At 44.5% G+C, this 25841-nt stretch overlaps 1 protein-coding gene across 7 annotated transcripts in view; it reads right to left on the bottom strand.

Annotated features, from left to right (window-relative positions):
* The window catches only part of sdk2b (sidekick cell adhesion molecule 2b), a 152271-nt gene that overhangs the window by 52427 nt on the left and 74003 nt on the right, over nt 1-25841 (bottom strand). The window lies entirely within an intron of this gene.

The raw sequence follows: 25841 nt of genomic DNA, 5'->3' as shown, positions 1-25841 counted from the left end.
CTGGTCGAATCTGCTTATATACTATACGTGTGTGTGTGTTCTTTGAATCGATTTCTTAGTGAGAAAAGCGTAGCAGCGATGACTTGCCGCTGGGCTGAACATACTTCCTCTGATACACCCAAGAGGAGAAGCACTTGTTGAGGAAATTTGGAATGTGTTCATTGGTCTCCGGGGAACCTCAGACAGAGAGAGAGAGGGAAAAAAAAGAAAGACCCAATTACTGTGCACCAGTGTTTCAATTCCGCCGCATTCTTTCGTTTTACACGCGGGGAGAGAGAACTTGCTGTGCCGAGCGCGATTAGAAAAACATGCTAACATTATGTTCTAATAAGGCGAATAAACAATAAAGAGTGGACTAATTAGCACAGGGAATGTGCAGCAATTAGTATTAGCTAAAAGGGGCCCGGTCAGCTGGTCTCCTAATCACCCGAGCAAAAGCAAAAACAAGTTGAATGCCAACAACACCCTCGTTTCAAACGAGGAACCCGAAGTTTAAACCCTACGATGACCAAAATAAATAAATAAAATGATTACGCCAGAATTGCCATTAAACTTGAAATTCCACTCATGCTCATCAGAGAGCTACGCTACAGCAACATTTTGGAATTGAGGGTGGGGGGGGGGGCGAGTGTGAAAAACAGGGTAAATCAAGAACTAAGGAAAAAATCAAAGAAAAAAGGAGTCGCTCGCAGCCAGAGCTCCGGGAGCAAAAAGGAAGGACATTTAGTTAGTGCGTGGGTAAACATGGCCAGCGAGGTGAACAAGTGGTTGCCCGGGAGTGGGCGGCGTGTTGGCGCTGAACTCCACCACTGCACGGAGTCGAGCTGTGTCCAGAGAGTGGGCGGACTCCTTGACTCGTATCACCGACCAATTAGAACTATTTTCCTCATCCTCTTTGACTGTGTTTTGACCTCACTGGTTAAGGCGAGTGCAACATTCTCAAACATCACAAGCACAATGCTAATCATCCCCCCCCCCCCCCCCATACATGTATGCGTAAATACAAAATGGACCGCACTTATGTTCGCAAGCGTGTGCCATTTAACACCATTTGTGGCATCACGAGGGAGGCTCATGCTGTTCAAGGTCATTAGCACTAATGGGACATTTTTTTTGCCATCTGCCGACATTGTTTACACTGGCGTGAATAATTAGCAGGTAATTAGCAGCGGGTATTTATGAAATGTATTTGTGTGTGTCGAAAACATGTTGGAAGGTGAAGCAGAGGTATTATTTTTGGGTTGGGGGTTTAGGGTTAGGGGAGGGGTGATAAAGCTTGTTGATGATTGCATCTGCCTCAGTGTGAAAATGGCTGACAGCCCCTGGCCCCCTTTTATTTCTTTTTTTTAACCAGCTCAGTTGGTAAAAAAACATACACACACACACACACACAAAAAAACGGAATACTAAGAAGTTTATTTGTTTTTGTAATCTGCTGTATGGTAAAAACTGGGCAAGAAAAACAGATGGGCATAGTTTTGGGTGGTTCTGTGGTAAGAGTTAGGGGGCTGAGGTTGTTTGGTTCTCATCAGTTTGATTCAACGTCTGGTTTGTGATGTTTTTCTCTGACTATTTAAATTGCCTTGTTTTTCATGAATTGATTTAGCACATTTTTCAGGACCTCTACCGCTCTCGTTTTACTGAGCTCGACGCTCATATTTGGTTGTTTTTTTCTGCTGGTTCACTCTCTCGTGTATATTTTATTCTCGTCAGTTAATTTGTGTTTTAACTCTTGCCCTCCGTAATGTTGAAATTTACAAATTCCAAATGCCGCTTTTCAAAAGGTTGAGAGTGTCAGAAATGATGGGCTGATGAATTTATGATGATATCAAAACGACAGCTTGTGTTTTCTCTTTCTTCAACAAGTGACCGGGATTCCTTTTTCGCAACCACGCCCCTTGTGGAAGAACGGAGTACAACGACAAATAAACGTCCGCTCCTCAAATCCACCAGAAAAATAATCCCAAGATTACTCCCTCTCCACAACCGTTTTTTTTCCAGCCTCTCACAATATTTGCGTTACACAGATTGTAATCACTTGATGAGATTACATCATGTGCCCGTGTGTTTTTGACACTTTTTAATTCCGCCAGACTTTACAGCCGCAACAGATGTCGCATTAATCCGACGGGGCGACGCGTTCGGTCCGCAAGGATGCCGGATGCCGTGTTTGTTGCATTTCAGTGGCTGTGGTTGACGTCATAATCCCTAAATCGATTGTCTCATAAGAAAATGAGGGGGTGGGGGGGTGAGTTATAAAACCAATTCCGGAGCGGAAAAAAGACCAGAACCTAATTGCATGCTTCCCCATTTTCTTTTTACCCCCCGCCACATTCTTTTGACTGAGCGCTGCTTACCACATGTTGACAACTGCTAGCAGGCGGCCTTTCCAAAATTTTTTTTGTCTTTTTGTCCATTTATTTTATGTTTATTAGATATATTAAAAAGAAAATAATTAAAAACATTCAACATCAATATCTACTTTATTGCCCAATTCTGTTCCTGAACACATAACACATTTACCCAATTTTTTTTTTAAATTTTAAATATCCACATATTAGCTAGTTAGCAAATGGGGTATTGTAAACAACAACAACAATTCTTAAAACAACCACGTTTGTGAACAGTGCATACAGGGACGAGCCTCGTTGAGCGCAAGGGACTTTAAAGTCAATGGCTGACAGATGGTTGCAAGTAATTCATCTTCTTTCTATCACAATAAGAAGCTTTTACGGGAGACAATTGGATGGCAGTGGTCCTGATTCCATATTGAGGGAAAAGTGGATTTTCGAAGCTCAACGTACCTTCGGGGTTTCAGTTGTTTTTTTCAATACTTTTAAACACATAGCGTGATGAAACCTAAATCTAAACACCTAAAAAAATCTATAGGGAGGGAGAGAGAGAGAGAGATGTCTTCAAATGCTGCAGGACGCTTTTGGCAAAAGTACAAAGAGAGCTGAGGTCACTGTTTAGCAACGCCCCAACAAACATAAAAGCCATTTTTACAAGCTAATTCATTTCGTTCACATTGCTGGTCTTCAAGATGCGATAGGAAAAAAATGTGCTGATGTTTAATTGAGATGAAGAAGAAGAAGGGGGGGGGGGGGAGGAGCATTCACTAATGATAAATGTAATGTTCAACAGGCAAACTTGCGTTAATGTGGCTTGGATCTGTCCTCACTTTTGCCGCACGACGCATGGAGATGAATATGAATCACTTTTGGAAAGTTGTGTGACTTTGACACCAACCTTCTGAACTTCTTGATTACAATCGTGCTTTGTCTCATAGAAAAGCCTCAAAACGCTCACTTTTCCTGGCTCTTATCTCTACGTATTATTCTGCTTCTATTTTAAAAGCAAAGAACTGCGCTCCACCATCCAACCATTGACCATCTGCACGTCACTCCTGTGACAAACTGCGCGCGAGTGCGCGGTCGGTCGAGCGTGTGTGTGTTAGCGCGCGCGTGAGCGTGCATGTGGGGCCGAATGAGACGGACGGGGAGGCGGTTTACGAGGTGCCTCCCCATCTGGAAACGCTCCGTTTGGAGTTGGACCAGGGGATGTGGAGGTTGTCTAAATATTACCACAGTCACACAAAACACTCAAACAGATGCGTGCGGGCAGGCCAAAATGCCCCCCCCCCCCCTGCTCCCTTGCACCCCTCCAACACACACACACATAAACGCTTTTTTTCAATGTGCATCTCCCTGTGCTGCTGCCCCATTTATGTTGGCTGACAAATCTGAATACATAACACAAGCTAAAGCTACACTGTGATTCGACTCTTTCAATAGATCACAAGGGAGGGGGGGGGGGGGGGTGTGACGGATAGATTTCCGAATCCATCGCGTCTTAGAGGAGTCGGGTGCCGTCACACTGGTTCTCCCGTTTCTTGCCAGGTGGCTGTTGACGTGCGGTGATCATCCGTACGCGTCGCAAGCGACCTTGAGGAGAACATCGAACCCCCTTTAATTGATCCAGATGTGCTCGATCCGCATCTACTTTATGAGCGCGCTCGCTAGCCTCATCCTCACTCGGACCGTTAATTCATTAACCTCCGTGGCCGAGCTAATTCTGCTTTTACGCGGCACGATAAACAAAGCGACAACTCTCTCTGTGGACATTGAGGCAGCAAAGATGTGCGTAAATGCATGGAATGCAGTAGACACATTTCTTTTTCGAATGTTTTCCCCCCCAAGTTTTGTATCCCCCCCCTCCCACTCTCATAAATCATTTTACTAACAAATTTACACTTTTTATCCTTCATATAAATGTGACTTTTTCTGTCTAATACGCTCAGTATACCCCCCCCCCCTAATTATTCAGGATTTTATTGAAATATTCGAAATGCTTTTTTGAACATTATTGATTTGGCTCTTGTTCAACTTATCAAGTGGACCTCATGTTTTGACTCATGCCACTTGCGTTTGCATTTCTTGTCAGTGTGCACTATGCACAAGTCGTTGGAACATTGACACTAAGCTGCCTTGTAAGAACAAACGCAAAATTGTTTACAGTTCCTTGGAACAGAGGGTTAAAAAACAAACAAACAAAAAAATATATACAGTATATATTTTAATATATCCCACTCTTGAGATATACAACCCCCATTTGTTGCGGCGGCTTTTTGACAATATAGCCAATTGTGATGAATGAGCTTCGCCTTTCTGCGTCCCCCCGCCGCATCCCCCAACTCACCCCCCTGCCCCCTCTTCACGGCTGCACCTGCTGCAGGAGATAACAACGAACCTACAGCGGCTTCGAGAAAAATAAATAAATCCAAAATGTCATTTCTGGCTTTGGTCAGAGATCTTCTTCGGGTGCTTTTGCCAATTGGAAGTGGGAACTTTGGAAATTGGGCGTGGAATTTGGGATGATTGGACGAAACAGACTGCTGAGAATTTGAGGACTACTTTGGCAAGCGGAAGGATGTTTTTCTCTCAAAGAACAGTACACAAGATGTTCTGATAAACAAGTGAATTCATGATAAACGGCCGCCGCACCGTGGTCTAAAATTTACAAATATTTATAGTTGCTTGTAAGAATAATATAAATATCAAAACCGCAAAGCCTCAACCGGCGGCGGAACACAAGCAAATCTGTTTATTCCCCGCCATCCCATGACGAATACCCGCTTTAATTGGCTGCGAATCAAGTTGGCTGTTTACACAACCACAACGGCGCAAAGCGCCCTTTTTTTTTTTTAAAATGCTGTCGACGGCTACTAAAACTAGCTGTGATATTATCATTTCATTCGTGCAAGAAAGACAAATGCTACAGAGCAGACACACAGAATGCAGCGTACAGGGTTCTTCCGACTAGCACGGCGGTGCCAAAAAGAATGCCTCGTGATCGCAAAATTGCAATTGCTGAGAACCACTTGGAAGAGAAAGATCGTTAATATTTTGCAGGTGAGTGCAGAGGGGAGTAATTATACAGAGCAGATGCACAGAATGCAGTCTAGGCTGGTGTAGCAAAAGCTCCAGACTCTTCTTCTTCATCGATTGGCAGCACAACACAGAAATCTTTTCTACTGGCAATTTGAGAAATATTTTGGCAAGCAAAAAAAAAAACTGTGCTGGAGCTGTTTTGCACTTGAGTGATATAAAGGAGGCCAACAAGCTGGTGGAGGGGAGCGGCGTCAAAAAAAAAAAAAAAAAAAGAACCACATACCCCGACGCTCCTTTGCCCTTTGGTTGTCAGACGTTCCGGTGCCATTTGGGAATATTTAATAAAAAAACGTCGGCCGAGGGGTCGCTCCAGCCCACGTTGGCGCAACAACTCCAACTGACCCAATCTCAAGCGTGCATCTTGCATCTACACGGCAGTCATCTTTGACGCTAATATGCCAGCTGATCTCTTCTCCCGGGTGTCACATTCATAATAGCATGAGGTTAAATGAGAATACAAGGAAGGCAGAGGGAGAGCTTTGCACTGCCTTAAAAAAAATGCTATTAGCTGCCCTGGCAAGATTTTTCTTTCATAAAAATACAGCAAACTATGTTGTAGACCACAGAGCAGAAAACCGCATGAAGAGAAGAAGCACATCTCGCGGTCGAAATGCTCTTTCTTACGAGGTCATCAGCAGCTGTCACGCACATACTCAAGCCTCGTGATGAGAAACAAAATTGTTTAGTTATCCTACAAAAGTTCGGAGAATATATGTCATAGTTCTTGCAAGAAAAAAAGGATTTGCAAACAGACACAAGATGCAGGAAATAGTCACCCGACATGAACTCGTGAATAATAAACCAGACCGTAAAATTGTATTGACCAGACGGACAAAGCGCCATCAGACTAGCACGGTAACTAACTGCCACATAATTATATTGAACAAGTGCGACCTTGTGATGGCAAACAAACATTTTGTTGACTTAGCGAGCACACAGAGGGAGTGTTCAAAAACAGCCGCGCGAATGCGTGTTTGTACTTCAAAAGAAAGACAAGAAATCAAATTGAAGTTGCAAGGAATTCAGTCCACAAGGTTGCCCGCCATGCACGGCGGATGCTTCCGCACACATTGCTATTCACGGGGCCCGCTAATAACGACAAACAAACTGTTATTTGGAACAGAGCGCCTCGAAACTGCGCCCGTATAAACTACGCGTGTATTCCTTGCAATGGGAGAGAAGAAATCGCATCGAGAAGCACAAAATGTAGACGCGGTTGCCAGACTCGCACGGCAGCTCGCTTTGATACGCAAAACAATACGTTTAAATGCGGGATATAGCGTTCAAGAGTCCTGCAAGAGTTCAAATGGATTAACTGTGAAAATATATCTGTTGCAAACGGGGGTGGGTGGGGGAGGGGGGGTATATCACAACTGTGAGGTGTGTGCCCCCCCCCCCCCCCCCCGGCTCCCGTCCTTTTATCACACGTGCCGTCGCCTGATGGACGCAAATAGCTTCCTCAAGGTGGCTATTTTACATTTCAAGGATCCGCCGCCGCCGCCGTGTGGCTTTAATCCCGCCCGCGGCTCTACAAGGCGAGCTTGCTCTTCGCTGTATCTCTCTCACACATATTTTGAAAAAAACTGATTTTTGTTGGGGGGGGGGGTAAATAATGGTTTGGACTGTAGCCTTATCTAAAATGCTTCTATTAGACGCCCTAACGTCACCGTGAGGTGCTTTCGTACACAGTGCCCACTTTTCCATTTTGTCAGGTCAATGGGTAGCACGTTTCCCCTCACGGTTCTGAACTAGACAGACATAAATTGAGAGAAAATTGATGAATGAGGACGGTTGTCCAACTGTCGAGCAGCGCAGGCATCGGTAAAGTTTGCCTGCCGAGCACAGTTAGGAATTCATCTCAAATAAGCGACTTTTCCGAGGCCTCTGATTACAATTTTTTATTTTTATTTTTTAAATCGACGAGCAACTACAATACACGAGGATACGGACACCGTGAGCGGAATAATTTCAACACCGATGCATTTGTATATGCTATGAAACAAAACATTTTTTTTCAGGAGTTGCCATATTTGACCTGTACAACAGTAAATTAGAAAAAGACTTTTAGAAAGGTTAGGGAGTGTAGCAAAACTCTTTCCCAGCCGAACCGTGCGGTTTGATGGCTCATTTGACGTTGTTTTGATTAGCATTTAACACGCTAGTTTCTGAATAAGTAGAATGTTTGAATACGTTTTGCCAAAGTCACTTATTTTTTTTCCGCAGGAGAAAGCACGTAGTTTGACATGACAAACAATTTCTTCGGAGGATGATGTAAGATAATGCTGGGAGAGAAAAGAACTCAAAGAGTGTTTGTGAAAAAAAAAAAAGAATGCTTAAGTCCATATTTCCTGGCCCTCTCTACAGATGTATTTCAATGATTGGTATGAAAATTAGTATTCCAATAGGCTTCTCGTCTTGCTTGACGATGACGCATGCCCTCCAGCTCTTACGCTGGACTCGGAGTGAGGAGGAGGTCAAGTGAGCCGACAAGTACGAACGGCGGCGCCGGCTACATCCACCTCCTCTTTACAAGTATTCACTGCAAAGTTCAGTGAGACATCGTGAAACGGAACGAGGAACGCTAGGAAAGCTAGTAAAAACAAAGCTAACAAGTGGCACAGGCAATCCGAATCCAAAACAAAGCAGCAAGTGTAATTTCCGAGCATTCACCGTGTGCCTGCGTGGGTTTTCCGCGGGTACTCCGGTTTCCTCCCACATGCAAAAAACTCAAATTAACGAATACAATCAATTCAGCATCCAGCCGAGCAGCAACAGCAACACCGACACCAACAAAATGTAATTGGAAAAAGCTCACACATCGAGGCACATTTCAAATCAAAGATGTCGAAGAAAGCTTCATTAGTGTGATTTACTTTCACGGGGTAATGACTACATTTCTTCCACCAAACTCCGCTTTTAAAAAAAGTGCACAAACAAACACACGGCTGACTGCTATTGACCCGCTTGTCCCCCCACGAGTCATCCGCCGGTACCTTCATTCATCAGTATTTGCTCTCAAGACCACACACCTATTTGAGAGGGAAAAATAATAACAGGGCATCATTCACACCCACAATCCTGACAATTACAGTGCTGTGTGTCGCTAACGGTTACCCAGCCTGTCACTTCTTCTGATAGAGCTGTTCTATTTAATTGGCAGATTGCTTAAATGTCCCTCTGTGTTATTTCCTCCTTTGCAGCCACTACTCCGTCCATTCCTCGCGAATATCTTGTAACAACTCCCTTCTTTTTGCTTGTTCTCCCCCCCCCCCTACTTTCCCACACAACACCGCACGAATTTCTGATAAAAAAGTAATAAGGGCTCTCTAATGGTTTCAATTTCCGTCCCACTTCTTCTCTCCTCTCTCGCCGCTCCGCAGTGGATCTCTCGGCATGGCCTTTGTTGCCTCATAGTGCTTTGTTTTCTCCACATTCTTATTTTGCGGTGTGCGGAGCCTCCCCAGTGACTCCACAGCACCACTTAGGTTACGGTTAGTGGCTCTCGGAAGTGGTCGGTTGAATGCCAAGACGTTTCCCGCTGGGGACGCTGCGAGTTTCCACAATGAGAACAAAGGGATGGAAATAATTCCAAGAATAAAAGGGCTCTTTTCCCAATATGAGGTTCGGATTTGGTCCTTGAAAAACCTCGAACTTTAGTGATTCAAAGTGTTTTCTTTTTGGGATTGAATCTTTTTTTCAAATAGTTTTTTTTGGGGGGGGGGATACCCATCTTGTTTTAGGATTGTACGACATCTTGGGGGGCGGAGGGGTTATTTGTATTTCTTTTTTTAGGATATTGGTTGGGAAATATTTTTTTGTTTTTAGCCGTCTCACGTTGTATCAATGTGGGCATCATTCCACGCCCTTGACTCAGCTTCTCCATTTCCTACCAGCTGGAAGCGAGTGGGAAGGGAGAAAAAGCAGAATTAAGAAGCCAGAGATGGTACGGCGTGAGTTATTAATGGCGACAGCGAGAAGCTGACAATGAAGCCTCGCCTCTGAAGGCGCGGCAAAAAGCTAATGGCTCCATGGTGACATCCGCAGCTAGAGTGACGGAGGCAGAGGGAGGGGAAGGGGGGGTGGGGAGTTGTTTGACGGCCTAATGCTTGCCGATGGTGAACTCCGGGGAGAGGGCCATTATCCTGCTAGCGGCAGGTCGAGAGGCCCCTAAAAGCCCCCCGATCTTCTCGCTCCGATTCATCTAACGAGACATTGGTCCCTTGACCGAGCTAGTTTGTTGAGATAGGTGGATCGGACAACCCCGGGCGGACTTCAGAATTCCTGCTGACATACGGCGAACATACAGCGAGCAGCGCTGAGCCCTGTAAAATCAATACGCGAATATATATTCCTCGTGAAGGCTTATTTTGTGCGAGACTGGAGGGCTCTTGACATCATTTTAGCACACCTGAGGCGGTATTCGAGAGGAACACCGAGAGCCGCCAATGCTAGGAGGCCATTAACCGGGAGTAGCGCGACACAGCTAATACGAGCGTTCCCAAAAAGAGGGAGTCGAAATGGCCGCCATCAATTTGAAGTTGATATAAAAAAAAAAGGATGTGGCCCAAGTAGCGCACCATGGAAATGTAGTGTGTTGTTTTTGTTGTCATGAAACAACTTGACGATCACAAGTGAGAAAGCAGCGGGCCATACTTAAGAGTTTAGGATCAAAATACTCTTGATCAATTAATCTTTGACATCATTTTTAGGCACATTATGTGTGCAGACTGGGTTGGCTCGTCTGCCGGACATTATGCTGCTCGTATCGTTTGGCAACAGCGGGAAGAAATTGGCTGATTGGAAGATGAAAAGCCAAACATGTGATTTCAAGTGTTAAACGTTGATGCGGAATTGTAAAATCAACTCATTAACACCTAGCATAGAGCATTCTCCGGCAACGCTTGATACAATTTCTACAGTTTCGAGTAGTGTTCAGCAAATCTGTGCAATTGTTTAGCGGCCAACGCCCTCATGTCCAAAGCATGAAACCAGAGCTCGTCTTACTTAGCCTCCCGAGCGCTTTCATTTCCCAAAGTCAAGTTTTACGCCGAACGTAAAATCAAGCGCACCTGCGTCGCCGTCTTTCATAGTTGGTCCCTGTCTCGGCTTCCCGGCTCATCTCAAAGGCAGATGCGTCCTTTGCTGTCAGGGAAAAGAGTTGCTCGGCAAGTGAACGTGGGGGGTTATGAGAGGATACTTTCATGTGCTTTTTGATTAATATTTGTTTTAATGCACGCACGGTGGCGTATCGCGTCTTGCCTGCGCTCTGCGGTCCGTGGGTCTCCGGAGACGGCGCTCGGAGGGGAGTGTGATTCACTCGCTATCGCTTTTATCATCTTTCTGAAGTGGATTGTGTTCTCCCGATGCTTTTAGTCATAACGTCGACAGAAAGGCTAATACCAAAGGCAGAGTGGGAGTTGAGGGAGAAAAGATCAGTAGCAGCAAATGCACTACCGAGGGAGGAAACAAGTCTTTCAAGGCTTTTTTTTCTCGAGTTTACCTATATTTTTATGTGGGTATTAGATCACGTTGGACGTTTTGGGGTAGGGGTGTTTCGAATGAGGCAAATGTGCTTGGTGGCACCACGGCCGAGTGAATCGATCAGCGGCTTGTCGACGGGCGCTGCCCTCCTCCCGAAATTAAATAAATAAAAAATACACACCCAAAAAAAAACAACTGTGCTGAGCTGCAGTCTGGTATGTTAGTCATAAATCGGAGACCAAGGGTGGAGGACCAAAACAATGGTCATTATGATTTCTCGTATTCAGATCAGGTCAGAATGTATTCATTTAGTTTTTTTCTTTTTACTCCATGTTCCAGATAATTGGAAACAATTGTGCGTTTGCGACCTTTAAGAGTTTCAACGATGAGCAAACAACCAAGACCAAAAGAGAATTTGATAACCCACCCCGACGCATATCTCCTGCTCCCATCAAAGCTTAGAATTGTTGAACAAATAGTGAGCTTGCTGAAAGTAATCTAAGCTAAACATTTTCCTTTGCTCTTTTTAAGGGCAACGATCATTTTGCTATCACCGCGTCGTTTAAAACTCCAGAGGAGCTCATTATTCACCGTGCGTTGCTTCGCCGTTTCCGCAGATACCTCAACTAATTTATTCCACATCGACCTATCACCGTCTTCACTTTGAGACCCTCGTCAGCGGTGGAGTATTGTTGAAATGTTGAATGGGTGGGTTTGCGCCACTGTGGGTACGAGCACATCATTCACCGCCAATTAAAGAGGCTCTTCTCATTCCCTTTAAACGTGGCGCACGAACATCTCACATAGAAACATCTACGCAGAGGACATGACCTGCGCATTGTTGTCGCTGTTTTTAGCCGTTGTGGCTAGGAAGGTACCCTCATGAAGTCGATAGTGAGCTGGAGCTAACTGCACGTGAATTAAATAATATACCGCTTGTATTTATTTTTAGTATTATCACCGGCACCGTTTGGACGGCATGATTACAACCTTTCAGTTGCTCACATATACTCCGGGAAAGAATAATCTTGAGCCAAATCATGCTTCTCCAAGCCGAAAGATTTCAAGCATGTTGCTTTGCTTCCCGTCATGTTTTACTTGACGAACTCGTTCTGCCTCACACAGCACTCGCAACGTTGTGTGAGCCTCAAGCTACCAAGTCAAACCCCCCTCCCCCTCTACCCATCATGCCTCACCAGCGCGATGATCGATAACTCAGCAGTGGGCAGAGACAAGAAAGTCTGGATCGATCTAACCGTCGCCGGGAGCGTCCGAGGGACGAGGGTGAAAATTGACGGCATGTGAGGCGGGAGGAAATAGAATAATAATTATTCACCAAGCAGTGTGCGACTCTAAAATAAGACTTGAACGAGAGTGTTTAACACAACATCACAATGTTCATAGACTGTATGTTGGTGCGAAATCACAAAATGCAGTATACAAGACGAAAACAAAAGTTCCTTTGAATGGTTATACTGATTAATTGTGAAAAGTAAAATAATTTACTCAAAAGCTTTCAATATCCCCATTGCTTTCTTTTCTTATTGCTTCCCAACAAGCGACGCAAAGCAATTTGACCACTTGGTCTATTCTTAATTCTAGAGAATGGACTCTGAACCACTTCCCTCAGCAGGGAGCCAACAGTATAATGTGCTTTGACTTAAAAAAAAAAAACACAAACAACATTTCCACTGCAACTTCCACCTCTGACAATTCACACAGACGAATGTGTGTGTTGACGCGCCACAATGTAGTTACGGACGGGCGAATTCCAGGCAAAAGGGCAGCTTTTGTGTCAAAATAAACCTCGCGAGAAAAAAAGGAGACGCTGTAATGGAGCAGACGAACAACGAGTGCAAGGTCTCCTGACTGATATAACAGATGCCATGACGCTCGCACAGAACGTGTGTATGGTTACTTCAAACATGCATGGCGTACAGGAATAACGCTGGATGATATGAGCCACATCCTGCCCAATGTCATTAATTACAGTCGGTTGGAAAATTGTGCACAGAAATAGCTTTGATCGATGAGCCACATGCTGCTACATCAAGCTGTTTATCTGACCATGTGGAATCCTTTTTACAAAGTCACCAAGAACAAAAATACTTGCAGATTTGAACACAGTGAGGCAAACTAACCACCCCCCAAAAGAGCTCAAGACGATGCGTTTTTTGTAAGGCTTTTTTTTCTTCCTCATCGTGTATTCAGATCAAAAACCATCATTAGACACTGTCTTTTCTTTTTTTTTTGTATGATTCAAGAAAGAGAATAGCGGAGCTGACATAACATTCTGGCGATTAAAAGCACCGTTGGGATCAAACGGAAGGCGGCAAAAGAAAAAGAATGAAAGAAAAAGGGGTAAGAGAAGGGGAACAAAACATTAAAGCACCCGCACCACCATGCAAAAATCTAAAAACGGAAACCATCAAAAGGGGAGCATAAAAGACGCACAGTTCGTTTGTTGTACATTTTGGGTTTTTTTTTCTTTTCTTTTCTTACTTCAGACGGGGACAATTTGTCAGATCTTGAGTGCGGGGTTCCCCCAAAATTCTAAACTAATTATTTGTCATTTGAAAAATATGGTATATGTAAAAAAACAACAACAAAAACCTTACTACAGTAATCACAAAAAAATCAAAGTAGCTTCTGTGATGCAATAATTTCTATCCAACCGTAATGAAACTGCAAACCACCAGTCTTCTAACGAACACGGCAGCTGCTGCCACACTCAACATCAAGCCATCCATCCCATACAAGGATTTCACCAGAGTGCAATAAATTGTCACTTGGGCCAAGTACTAAAATGCTCTGGTAAAAAAAAAAAAAAAATTGGGGGTTGGAGACAAAAAATCAGAAGTGATTTGGCACTGACAAGCACATAATTGTTACTCCGACCAGGCCATGCAAATCTAACCTTGGCTAACGGCCCGCATGCTGCTTCACCAAGGTGTTACGATGCAATCAGACGGAGCGAGCTGCTCCGATTTAAAAAAAAAAAAAAAAAAAAAAGTGTGTTTTGTTTGAGACTTATTACAAATCAGCAGCAATCTGATGTTGACAAATGGACTTTTTTTGGGGGGGGGGGGTAGTAGATTGTTCTTGTAGCAAGGGAACATGTGCAGCGACTCAAGTGCAGCAAATACACACACGCGCGCATGCACCTTGTATAGCATGACTCATACCGTGCTACGCCGTCATCCATCAATAGTGCCAGAGCGGCCGCACCGGGGGTCAACGTGTCGCTGCTGGCGGGCGACCTTTGAAAGCGGTGTATGCGTGAGTTTGCGCGCAGGGTCGAAATGGTGGATTTAGCTCCTGCCTCGCTTGCCAGATTAGCACTCGATTCCATCTACTGTACAACCCCCGAGGGTCGCCGCTGTCGGCAGTATGTCCGAACCCTGACATGCATGTCAGGTGACGGGCGTCATCACAAGCCCCAACAGCTGCTCACGTCACCCTGGCGTCCATGTTGGATGGCTCACAAGAGTTTTTTTTTTTTTTTTTTTTTTACGAGCAAGGTTTGCTGGGGCAGCCGGCACCGTTATGTTGTGCGCTTACGATATGCCCACGAATCCATCTGGTGAGGCCTCGTAAAATGGCACATTAGTTGGCATGGCCTGGAGGTTCTTTTCCAAATGTTTGACTCACTCACAAACACACACAGACACACACACACACAATCACACAGTTGTGTAGTACAGGCATTCCCAAATTAAAAGTGTCATAAATGGCTGCCTGGCGTATACCCTCCCACCCCCCGACCCCCCAAATTATGCAGAAAATATCAAGACTCTTATAAATTAAGAGGAGAAAGTGCAGACAGGTCTTCTGACTATTCCAAACACCATAACACAGTTGTGTACAGGTGCTGGAGTAACGGCAATTTCGGTCCCTTTCTAGCAAATAATCAGCCTCCTCATAATCACAAACACAGCAAATGTTTTACCAAGAGAAAAAAAATAGTGAAAACGGACAATTCTGAATCCTCGGCATCTTTTTCTCCTCTGCATTCAATCAAAGTAAAGGGTGCCGGATTGGGGAGGGGGGGGGGGGGGCAGAGCGGGGTAACTGAGCAGGTAATTTCATGGCGTTCCACCGCAGGCGTGACGGAGCCTTTTTGAAGTTTTTAAAGCCGCAATTTAATGCACGGATAACCCAATTTCATTTGAACTCAGCAAACGCTGCAGAAATGATTTTGTACAACCCCGCGTGCTGCATGGCTCCGAGATTAAAAAAAAAAATTCCCGCTAACTTTATTGTTCAACTTGTATATTACATCAAGCCATTGGTGACTGATTGGTCCCTTGGGGGTCTCGCTTACGCGCCACAGAGGTCCGGGGCCGGGGGCGCGAATGGTCGCCACAGGGAGTCATTGGGGTTTCAAATGACCTTTCAAAAGTCCAAGGATGACAAATGATATCAATAAGGGTGTGTAATTGGAGGCGGAACACCCGACTCCAACTCCAGACTATACTTCCATTCAGGTTTGGACTTGCTGTTTAACTGTAAGAGAAACTACAGTCATAAAGTTTTCAGTCACACGCTGACATCTTATCCGAGGTCTGCTCTTTCCTAAGAAGTCCTCTTTGAAGCATCAGTGTCATTTTCCGAATTACGGTTGCAATAAAAGGGACACAAAATGGCTTTTTTCGCTCCACTTTGACGAACAGAGGCACGGCGTGGAGTCTAAGGTTGACATGACCATTAAACGGGTTGGGGGGGAGCAAAAGGGAGGTGGGGGAGGAACCGGCGGGTGACAACGCGACCGTGTTCCTGCGGCAGGCCTGCCAGCGATGGTTGTGCTTGCTCAGTAAACAGACGACCGTCCTTGTCAGCGGAAATGTTTATTGTAGGCTGGCCGTGGTCGTGGCGACGCAGGGGTTGCATCGGTAAGACTGCAGATGAGGATGATGACGCGGCACGTTCAAACGGGGAAGACAGGAGTCGGATATTTAAAATAATATGGCGGCGGCGAGATTTACGCACGCTTTCACGGGAAGGCCTACAAAAAATGTACGCACTTCTACTTTGATCGGGACGACTGGTCACATCATGTCAGACTCCACAACAGAGAGCAATGTTGAAGCCCTGTTTACAATTACTGTAGCGAAATTTGAAGCAGGTACACAGGGAGCGTTAAAAGCGATTAATTGGGGTTGTGCTCCTCCCAGTTGGTGGACATGTCTATCATCTCCGAATCCATTGGGCTGATGAAAGCGGGAAGGAGGGGAGGGGGGGGGGGGGGGCTTTACATCCCGGCGGGGTTGCCAGATTAGTCCACTTTCACTTTTATTAAGTCTCGGCGGGAGGAGCCATATGTCTTCTCATCAAGCCTTATCGTAATCCAATTGATGGGCGGGTCGCTCGGACGAGTAGGGAGAGGGTGGGTGTTCATGACGGAAAAAACAAGAGCATGACGAAAGGCAAGGGTGGGGGGCAGCAGGTGGTTTTTTTTGGACTAATAATCCCCCATTTGAATAATGACTCTTTCCATTTGGGATGGTCAATACTTGTTTTGGAGGCTTCAAAATGGCTTCAAACCCTAATTTGAAAACCTCACCCCTGTTTGAACTCCTAATTTGAAAGGCTGACCTGAGAATAAAATGCCGACCCGCACTTTAAACCTCAATTTGAGAGCCTAACCCTCGCTTGTAATCCTACTTTAGAACCTCAAATTGTTGTTTTTTTTTCTTCTCAAAACGTACCTTGTCTGAAACCCTAATTTGAAAGTCTAACCTTACTTTGAAACCCTATCTCATGCTTTCAATCAATTTCAAATTGTTACCCGTGCTTGAAACCTTCATTTCAAAGGTGAAGCTGCTTGGAGAATGAACCCTGATTTGAAACCCTCATTTTTAAACTCTTACTAGACTTGAAACCCTAACCTTCATTCAACAAGACAAACACATGCTTAAATCCCTCATTTGAAACCCTAACCAAAATTTAAAACCCTAACCTTAGTTCGAAAGCCAAATCCATGCTTGAAACCCCGATTAGAAGCTCTCACCCTTGCTTTGAATTCCAATTTAAAGCAATAATTCCAAACCACAATCAGTGAAGCCCCCATTAAAAACCCAAGAAGGGCTTGAAACCTTATTTTGAAAGCGTAACCTTTGCTCGAAACACTACATTTTACCCACAAGATTTGCTTGAAAAGAGAAATTGTTAAAACCCTCATTTCAAAACCAAAACTTTGACCTTTGGCCTCATTTGAAAAGCACATTTTAAAATCTTATCCTGCTCACGACACTAATTTGAAACCCTAGCCCTCGTTATGAGCCCTCTATGAGTCACACCATTGCGATGACTAATAACCATTGGTTCAACATGTCCATTTGTGCGATGACTCAGCGCTCGAGTGCCAATCCTGACTTCGTTTTCTTCCACCCGTCGTTTCCATTGAAGCCGTCAAGCCGCGTTCTCGCTCGTGCTAATATTTGACTAACAGAGGACGTGGAGGGCACATGTACAGTTTCGGAGTATACTCTTTGGCGGGCGAGCGCAAACAAGGGCCGGGAGCCAGAGGACACCAAGTAAAGTTTGTGCGCTAATGACAATTTGACAGACTCGACAAGACGCACTCGGGGAAACAGAGGCACGACGGGAAATTCACGGTTGCGTTCGCACAGAAGAGGAGAGCAGGACAGGGGCCACAGGACATCATGGAAAAAAAAAAATTGCACTTCACCTGTTTGCAGTCGCATACGCCAAAGAAGACAAAGAAGACCATAATCTTTGCTTGAAATGCCAGTTTGACATCCTCAACGTGGCTTGAAATCCTAATTTTCAAACCAAAACCTCGCCTTGGAATTACAACATGAACGCCTCATCTTTTGTTGCAAACCTTCTTTGAAACAGCACAATAAACTCAGCTTTGAATTCCGATCTGAAACACTAGCGAAGGCTTGAAACCCGATAGATGAATCTTTAATTTGAATTGAAACCCCAGGGGACCGAATCAACAGAGTTGCTGTACTTTACAGCGTGTACCGACTGTAAAGCACACAACAGAGTGCTTGTGTTCTAGTACAGGGAATAAAACCCAGTGCGATATTCCGTTAGGCGACATTCTTTTATTTGGAAAGGCGATTAACGGCGTACAGTGTGTAAAGCCAGATCACATTCGTGGACGGCAACCGGCGGGGATGCGCTAAACGGACGCGGACAATAAAGCACGGCAATAAAGCGTGCAGCGCTCGCCGCGGAGAAATACGTCGGCATCTATTATAAACGATGAGTTGATGAGGATGCTTTTAGGCAGGCTCGGCGGCCTTGAGGCGCTTGCTACTTTTCGCACAATGAGTTGCCGAAAGCGGGTGTCATTCCACTCAGTGACGACACGTGTGGGTCATTTCCCCAAACGTTTCTGAAGTACTAGGCCAAGGTGTTAAAGCCGTTCACGAGATCTTATTTATTTCGTGCCTTTTTACATTGTTTTATTTTTTTTGGAGTCAGTCAAGGTATGTCACATTTAAGGTCGGTCACAATCACCCTTCTACCACCTAGAGAGTGATAAGTGAGTATCAATGGAAACTCAAATGTTACAAACTGCTCGGGATTGTCACGTTAAATCTAAAACAAAGTGTGTCACAAAAGAGAAAACATGGTAGAGATTTACATTTAGAAGAGGCGATGAATAATATACAGCACACACGCACACACGGATGGCACGTACGCATGCACACACGCGACTAAATACTACTACTCCTAATAGGAAATAGCATGCAAATAGTTTTTAAAGTTTGCCAAATGTAAAATTGCGACTAGTGATGACTTGCAATGACATTATTTTGCCATCAAAAGCACATTTTCATTGTTGTAGGTATTTCACAGAATAAAAAGACTATTCAGATGTTTGAAGCATCACCTGATCCAAACCTTTTGGCAAAATAGTCATGTTCTGACTGTTTATATATTAATAGTTATAATTATAATTATAATTATAATATGTACATTATATACACAACAAGCTTCTTTCCTGCATTTGAGGGTCAAAATTTGGTGATTTGAGTGAAACCAAGCCATGTTCTACTACTGATTGCTAAAAAAAATGGAAGGCATCAACAAACGTTTTGTGATTAAAAAAAGAATGTCTAATCTTTCATTTGGGAGTCTCTGTGTTGCTTTCAATTTCACTTTATAAAGTTCTAATCTTTGCACATTAAAACCTTCATAATTTAAGATGATGTCATCGTGGTCAAGTAAAATATGCCATCTTCATAGTTAAATATGTCATCTTTATCCGTTACGATGGTCCATCTTTGGACGTTAAAATGTTACATCTTAGTATGTTAAAATGTTTTATCTTTGCACGTTATTGCAAAGTTACGAAAGGTAGAAGTAGAACAACAAAATATAGGAGGTGCTGGAAAGGCAGCCACTCTCGCGGCGCCATTTTGAAGTCAAAATGATGGCAGAAAGGGATGGTTTGATTTTCTACGATTTGTTTACATCATGTGCAACGTGGACAAAATATTATGCGCCGAGAACAAGACTTATGCCAATTTTCCTTAAAATTACAAGAAATTAAATAACATTTTGTATGAGCTTTTCTCCGGTTAAAAAAAACAAAACAATGCAGTGACAATGGTGTTGACATCCACGCTGCTCTAACAGTGCCATAAACTTTGCATATGTAAAGCAGCATCGGTGCCGTTCCATGAACCTCCATGAATAACAGCCAAATAAAATTTAAAGCGCTTGTTTGAAGCCCTATCCCTGCCTTTGAAACCTTATTTGTAAATCATACCCACGCTTGGGAGAATCAACCATATCTCGCAAAGCTTGTTTAAGCCTAAAACCTTTACTTCAAACTCTAACCCCGGGGCTTGAAATCTAAACTCTGGTGTGGAGCCCCCCGCATTTGAAATCCTGACTCTTGTTTCGAACCATAAACTATGCTTTGGATTTTTGTGGTTGGATGAAAACGTTTCAAGCCGGATGAAGCGGGTCGATCGTGTGGACAGACTTCACCAGAATCACCTGCAAACCCAGCATTCCCAGACCAACTCCTGGCGAATGCTTCAGCTCGAGGAGTCAGAAAAAGAAATAAAACACCCTCAAGGAAAACAAGCGGTCACGTGGCTCTTGTCTGATTAGCTCGCCTCTCGACAATCTTCTTTCAGCCTCTCTTGATAACCTTCCTTGTTCCCTACTTTTTTTTTTTTGAAGGACTCTCGTTCAATAGGCTGGCTGGTAGGAAATGAAACGATGGCATTAGCAGGTGCATCGGGAGGGATTGGAGTGAAGGAGGAGCGGTCGGGCAAGTGTTGCCGCTCGAGAAATTGAAATCGACTGGTGCTCAATGTCAGGATGACAGAGACGATCAGCGTTACAATGTGTCGCGGAAGCAGCACAAGTCCCACCGGAGTCGACTGCCCTCATATTTGCTGGCTCTGAAACGAGCGGCGTGGACTAGCATTTGAAAACTGCATCAAGGATCACCTGACTGGAGTAAAGGTGGTATAATTGAGCCATTACATGTTGCCGGTTGAGGTTAATTGTTCTCTCTGGTGAAGACGGGGGAGTTTTAATTAACACGCTCTACCTGAGACAAAGCCACAGGAGGCTGCCACGGTAAAATTAACACTTACTCCAAGTGGAGCTTCTGGGAATTATATCAAGAAGGTGGTTTTTCCCAACAAAATCTTTCCTTAACAAGCCAGGACCAACCTGACTTGAAAGCCCTTCTTTGTAACTCTTGTGTGGCGTTGTTGGATGTTTTACAACTCATAAAGAACATGATTATTGTTTCCGCTCAAACAAACGACAAAAAAATACTTTGTCATTGAATAAAAGACACAGGCCCTGCAGAAACTAAATGAAATTTCAATACTTGACCTGACCGACTGTATGACTTAAAACAGGGGTGTCAAACTCATTTTAGTCGCCGGGCCAATTTGGAGTTGCGTCTTCCCTCGGAGGGCCGTTATGACGGCGAAACCACAAATTGATTACTTGCGCACAACAAATGAATAGATGACTAGTTTTGAAATCAGTCAAGTCAATCATAACAGTTTGTTCAATTATATTTCAAGTGAGGCGGCCCGGTAGTCCAGTGGTTAGCACGTCGGCTTCACAGTGCAGAGGTACCGGGTTCGATTCCAGCTCCGGCCTCCCTGTGTGGAGTTTGCATGTTCTCCCCGGGCCTGCGTGGGTTTTCTCCGGGTGCTCCGGTTTCCTCCCACATTCCAAAAACATGCGTGGCAGGCTGATTGAACACTCTAAATTGCCCCTAGGTGTGAGTGTGAGTGCGAATGGTTGTTCGTTTCTGTGTGCCCTGCGATTGGCTGGCAACCGATTCAGGGTGTCCCCCGCCTACTGCCCGAAGACAGCTGGGATAGGCTCCAGCAACCCCCGCGACCCTAGTGAGGATCAAGCGGCACGGAAGATGAATGAATGAATATTTCAAGTGAGTGTAAACAGAGGAACAAAATTATTGCAAAATCTCAATGTTATAAATTACACATGACAATTTGACACTGATTTTAGCAAGTTGACACGCATGATTTGCTTTCGCAGGCCACATAAAATGGTCTGGTGGGCCAGATCTGGCCCCCGGGCCTTGAGTTTGACACCAGTGACTTAAAATATTCAAACGATCGCAACCCTCTTTGGGATCGGCGGTGATGAAAATGGAATGGATATTTAAGCAATTCGTAAAAGGATAAAAATGGAAGAATAAAGATAATTGTATTGCATGTTATTGTTCCAGTCCAGTGGGAGGCGGCATTGGGGACTGTAAGCGTCTTGAAATAGTTTGCTCCACTATATTCGCCACACTGACGCAGCTGGTAAGCAGATTTTTTTCACTGTCTCGACAGAAGGTAATCAGGATAGAATTGCCAATCTCTTAGTGTTCCTTCCTTTTCAACAACATTCCTTTAACTAGAATAACATTGAGAGAAAAGAAGAAAAAAAATCAGCCACGGCGACAATTGAAGGCCTCGAGGAAAGAGCCGAGGTCTTAACGTTGTGGTCTGTCGCAGCATATCTCAGCGACAAGGCTTAACCGAGTATTTCTCTCCTGGAGAGCCTTCCCCCTTCGGGCAGCCATAATGGAGGCAAACGTTAGCTTTCATGAAGAAATATGGCGATATTTCCGTCACTAAGTGACTTATGCCTATAAAGAATTATGTATTTGCAATCAACTACACTTTTATGGGCTGGGACTCAGTGGGAAAGTGTCCTGACTATTGCAGCTATTGGTCACGGTCTGATCATGTCTACCCCGCGGGCAAAGTGGCTCCCTGAAGCACTTAAAAGGGGGTGGGGGGTGGGGATCGTGGGATGGCCTGCCCCACATCCTTCGCTGGGGAGGAGAATAAACGAGGAACATTGGAGAAAGCAATGAAACATCGAACCCAATTAGAGCAGTTTCAACCACAAACTGTATTCCAACGTGTCACCGTTAGTGGAAGGGACGTTCGAATACATGTCAAAAGACAATTTTCATTTTTCGGGAAGTTGGAGGGGGGGGGGGTATCCGTTTTTTTTGGGTGTGGGGGGTTCTTTCATTTTAAAATGTGTCAATCTGACCCACAACCTAATCGGAAGCATAAGGAAGCTATGGGTCGACATATCCCAGCTGCTGGAAAATTACAAGACTTAAAATCAGAACATTTGGACAGGACGACTGAAGAGGCGTCGTCATCCCTCGCTAAAAAACATGAGCGCAGACTAAATTGACATTCCTCTCAGATGGGAATATCCATTCCCATTCTGTCACTCTCTGGGGAAACGGGCGAACATCTGCCTGAATCCGAGCGCTTTTCCCCGCCGCGGGAACTCGAGGGAAGTAGGGAGATGATCGTTGACGAACGGCTAGGACGAAAATGCCAACATTTGAATCCCAGTGGGAATCCTGGCAGATGAAAGAGCGCGAACAATGGAAGCGTAAAAGCCAAATAAAGCCCGACCGTCAAACACGCTTGAAATATTAGAAGCCGATTGCCGGCGATTGTCGGAACGACTGAAGAGCGACTGAAAGCTGTTAGACAGGAAACTTCAAAAGGAGATCATCTGAGAACCACGACAAAGGAAACGCTTTGACTTTGCATCGCAATCGACGACGACCACAATGGATCCCTCTTGAGCGTTTGATGGGTTCTCGTGCGCAAGTGGATGCAAACGCAAACGGTGCAGTTATTCTACGTGGTATCTTACGATTTGTCAATATTATTTTGGGACCTCGCCTCATTTGCTGAAAAACTCAACTTTTGTTCATGTTTGTGCTCAGGCCAGTGTACTAAAACATATATGTGTTGAAATTCAATGAACAGAAAAGACCATTAATCAGCTCTCTGCAACCCCTCCATGTTTCTTTTAATAAGCAAAATAGCACTCTATATTTGCTTCATAAAACGCAGTACCAATATAAATACGAATGGAGTGAATAATTCTAGCGCGATGATTAATTAATTGCGACCTCTTGTGTCCGTGACACAGAGACTTTCACAAAAACTAAAACTGGAGTCTTTCACCCCCCCCCACCCCCCCCCACACACCCACCCCAAACAGGATAAAGAAACTATGCCTGGAAGTACCAAAAACGCAACACAATTTATTGCTCGCTTGAAATGCTTCTGGTGATTACATCCCCGCGAACATTTTTTATTATTGTTTTTTTTTAAACCAGTGAAGAAATGCTTCGCTATGCTAGCTGTCATCACAGCTTATGGAGGAAACACATTTAGGTGCCGTTCTGCATGCTTAGACCTAATGTGTGAGACTGTTAGGAATGGGTTTCGTCTCGTCGCAGTTTGTAGTGGAACTGATTGGTTCCCCTGACCTTGACTGCAAAAGATCAGAGGAGCATACTTGCATGACACCGGCTAGTAATATATTTGTCTTTACACATGGTGATGCAGCATATGGCTCATTGTGCGAGGTTATTTTGAGCCCCCCAGTCCCTACAATTGCAAAGCAGCTTGATCTTTAGTAAACCGGTAAATCTGCCTTTTTAAAACATTTCTTTGTATTCTTCTCTAAGTGCATGCGCATCGTGCACATCCTGCTTTGGAAGATTTTATTTTAAGATCGGCGGCTTGAATGAAGGTTGTGTTGGTACTCCCAGCTGCAAAGAACTAAACAAGTGTATGTTTGTGAAATTTTTGCTTAGTTGTGGCAGCAACAACGGAACTACCCATGTTAGTGCAATGACCGTGTATCCCCCTTCCGAATCGCTTACTCCGTGACCGTCGCTGTCTTTCACTTGATCGCCGGCACTGTCTTATCGATGACCTTCCCTAGCCATCCGCTCCCTCAGTCTCTTCCAACCACGGGATGCTAGCTAGTAATTAATGATGCCATGATCGAGGACTTTCCATTGATTTCCAATTTACATGTTACGGACGAACTCTTTGCAGACCAGGTCATGCAACAGTCAGTTCCACAAGCATACTAAGAAAACCGATGTTGCCACATTTTTGCATCAGCTGAGTGGGCATAGTGCTGCTCCGTCCGTTGTGTGTGCTTTGGCCACCTGGGGGCAGTATCATATAGACAAACAGATATGTATGGATTAGTCATTCGCACATGTAAGTATAGTAGTTTCTGTCTACGTGTGTTGCACCACTATTTCTGTTCAAATATCCTTTGTTTAGGCATATAACCTGGCAACACTGTTGTGATTCATTAGCCTGTCCTTGGCGTTTTTTTCACTAAGCATTATGCTTGTGGACTTTAAGGCAAGTTATGGGGTTGTTTTAAATTCCCAAGGCGTAATTGGCTTTGGTTTATTTTTAGTTTGACAGTAAAGTTAATGTTGAAAATATTTGCCCTAACAAAGAGAAGATTTTTGGACAGCTTCTCAAGTTTATGATTCTCACGCCACACGTTGGCACCGTGACCCCTGCTGGGGTATTATTATGCTTTCAGGAGCAGCGTGACCACGTTTCTGCATGGCTGCATTGTGCAGGTGTAAAGCGGGACCTGATGGATTTACGCCAGTCCCTCAGAAGATGCGCCAGCGGCGTGGACCCATGGGACATGACACGCTTTTGGGATAATCTGGTTACACAACAGCACCCATTGTTCACTTCTTTAAGTGTGAGCCTTTTTTGGGGGGGTGAGACATCATAGTAAATCGCCTAGTGTTCAACCGGATTACAATTGTTTATTTTTCCCTGGCGGGATTAAACGTGCGCATGAGTCAAAGGCAAAAATGAATTTTAATGAAATAGGCAGACGGATACACGGCGGATAAGCAGATTGATAAAGTGGCATACGCACATACACATTCACACACAAGCACACAAACAGCCAGTCCAGCAGTCTGTAATTAATTGGATGAAAAAGCAAGTGGCATATTGATTTTCCAATGACATGGACTCAAGAGTTTCAAGATCACATCACGGGCGGGCACCTCTATGCGCGTGTGTGTGTGTGCGCACATCCCTTCCCGTAATGTATGCCTGTTATCTGGGACAAGCATCCTTCATGGCCATGTTTGGTCTCATTGAAAGCAAGCTCGCTACGGTCATGTACAAAAAGTCCGCCGTGTCCATATATAAAGAGCCGTCCGTCCCTCCCTCCTCACACACACAAACAAGGTTCAGAATGCCATCCGGTCTCTTGTTCAAACAACACAAGCCCATTGTTCCTCTACGGTGACCCAGAATCTCGCGGTTGAGGTATTTGAATTCTCTCAGGGGCGAGCGATTACCACAGTGGACAGCTAATGACATGGTGTGATGGTTAAAAATGTCACTCAGGACAAAATACAGTCAATAGACATTTCGAAGACTTTATCATGCTCCAAAATGGACATAAAAGGGCGTGGAAAACACCAAGAGTTGCTTTTAGTTTGGACACAATGCAAGGAAAGATGTGGAGGCTACAGACCAAAGATGTATAGGCTACAATTGATTACAGCTACTCAGGAACAAGTCATTTGAGAATAATATT

This window comes from Hippocampus zosterae, chromosome 7 (genome assembly GCF_025434085.1).
Source record: "Hippocampus zosterae strain Florida chromosome 7, ASM2543408v3, whole genome shotgun sequence".
NCBI lineage: Eukaryota > Metazoa > Chordata > Actinopteri > Syngnathiformes > Syngnathidae > Hippocampus > Hippocampus zosterae.
The sequence above is the reverse complement of the archived record's forward strand: the minus strand, read 5'-3'. Positions and strand labels throughout refer to the sequence as shown.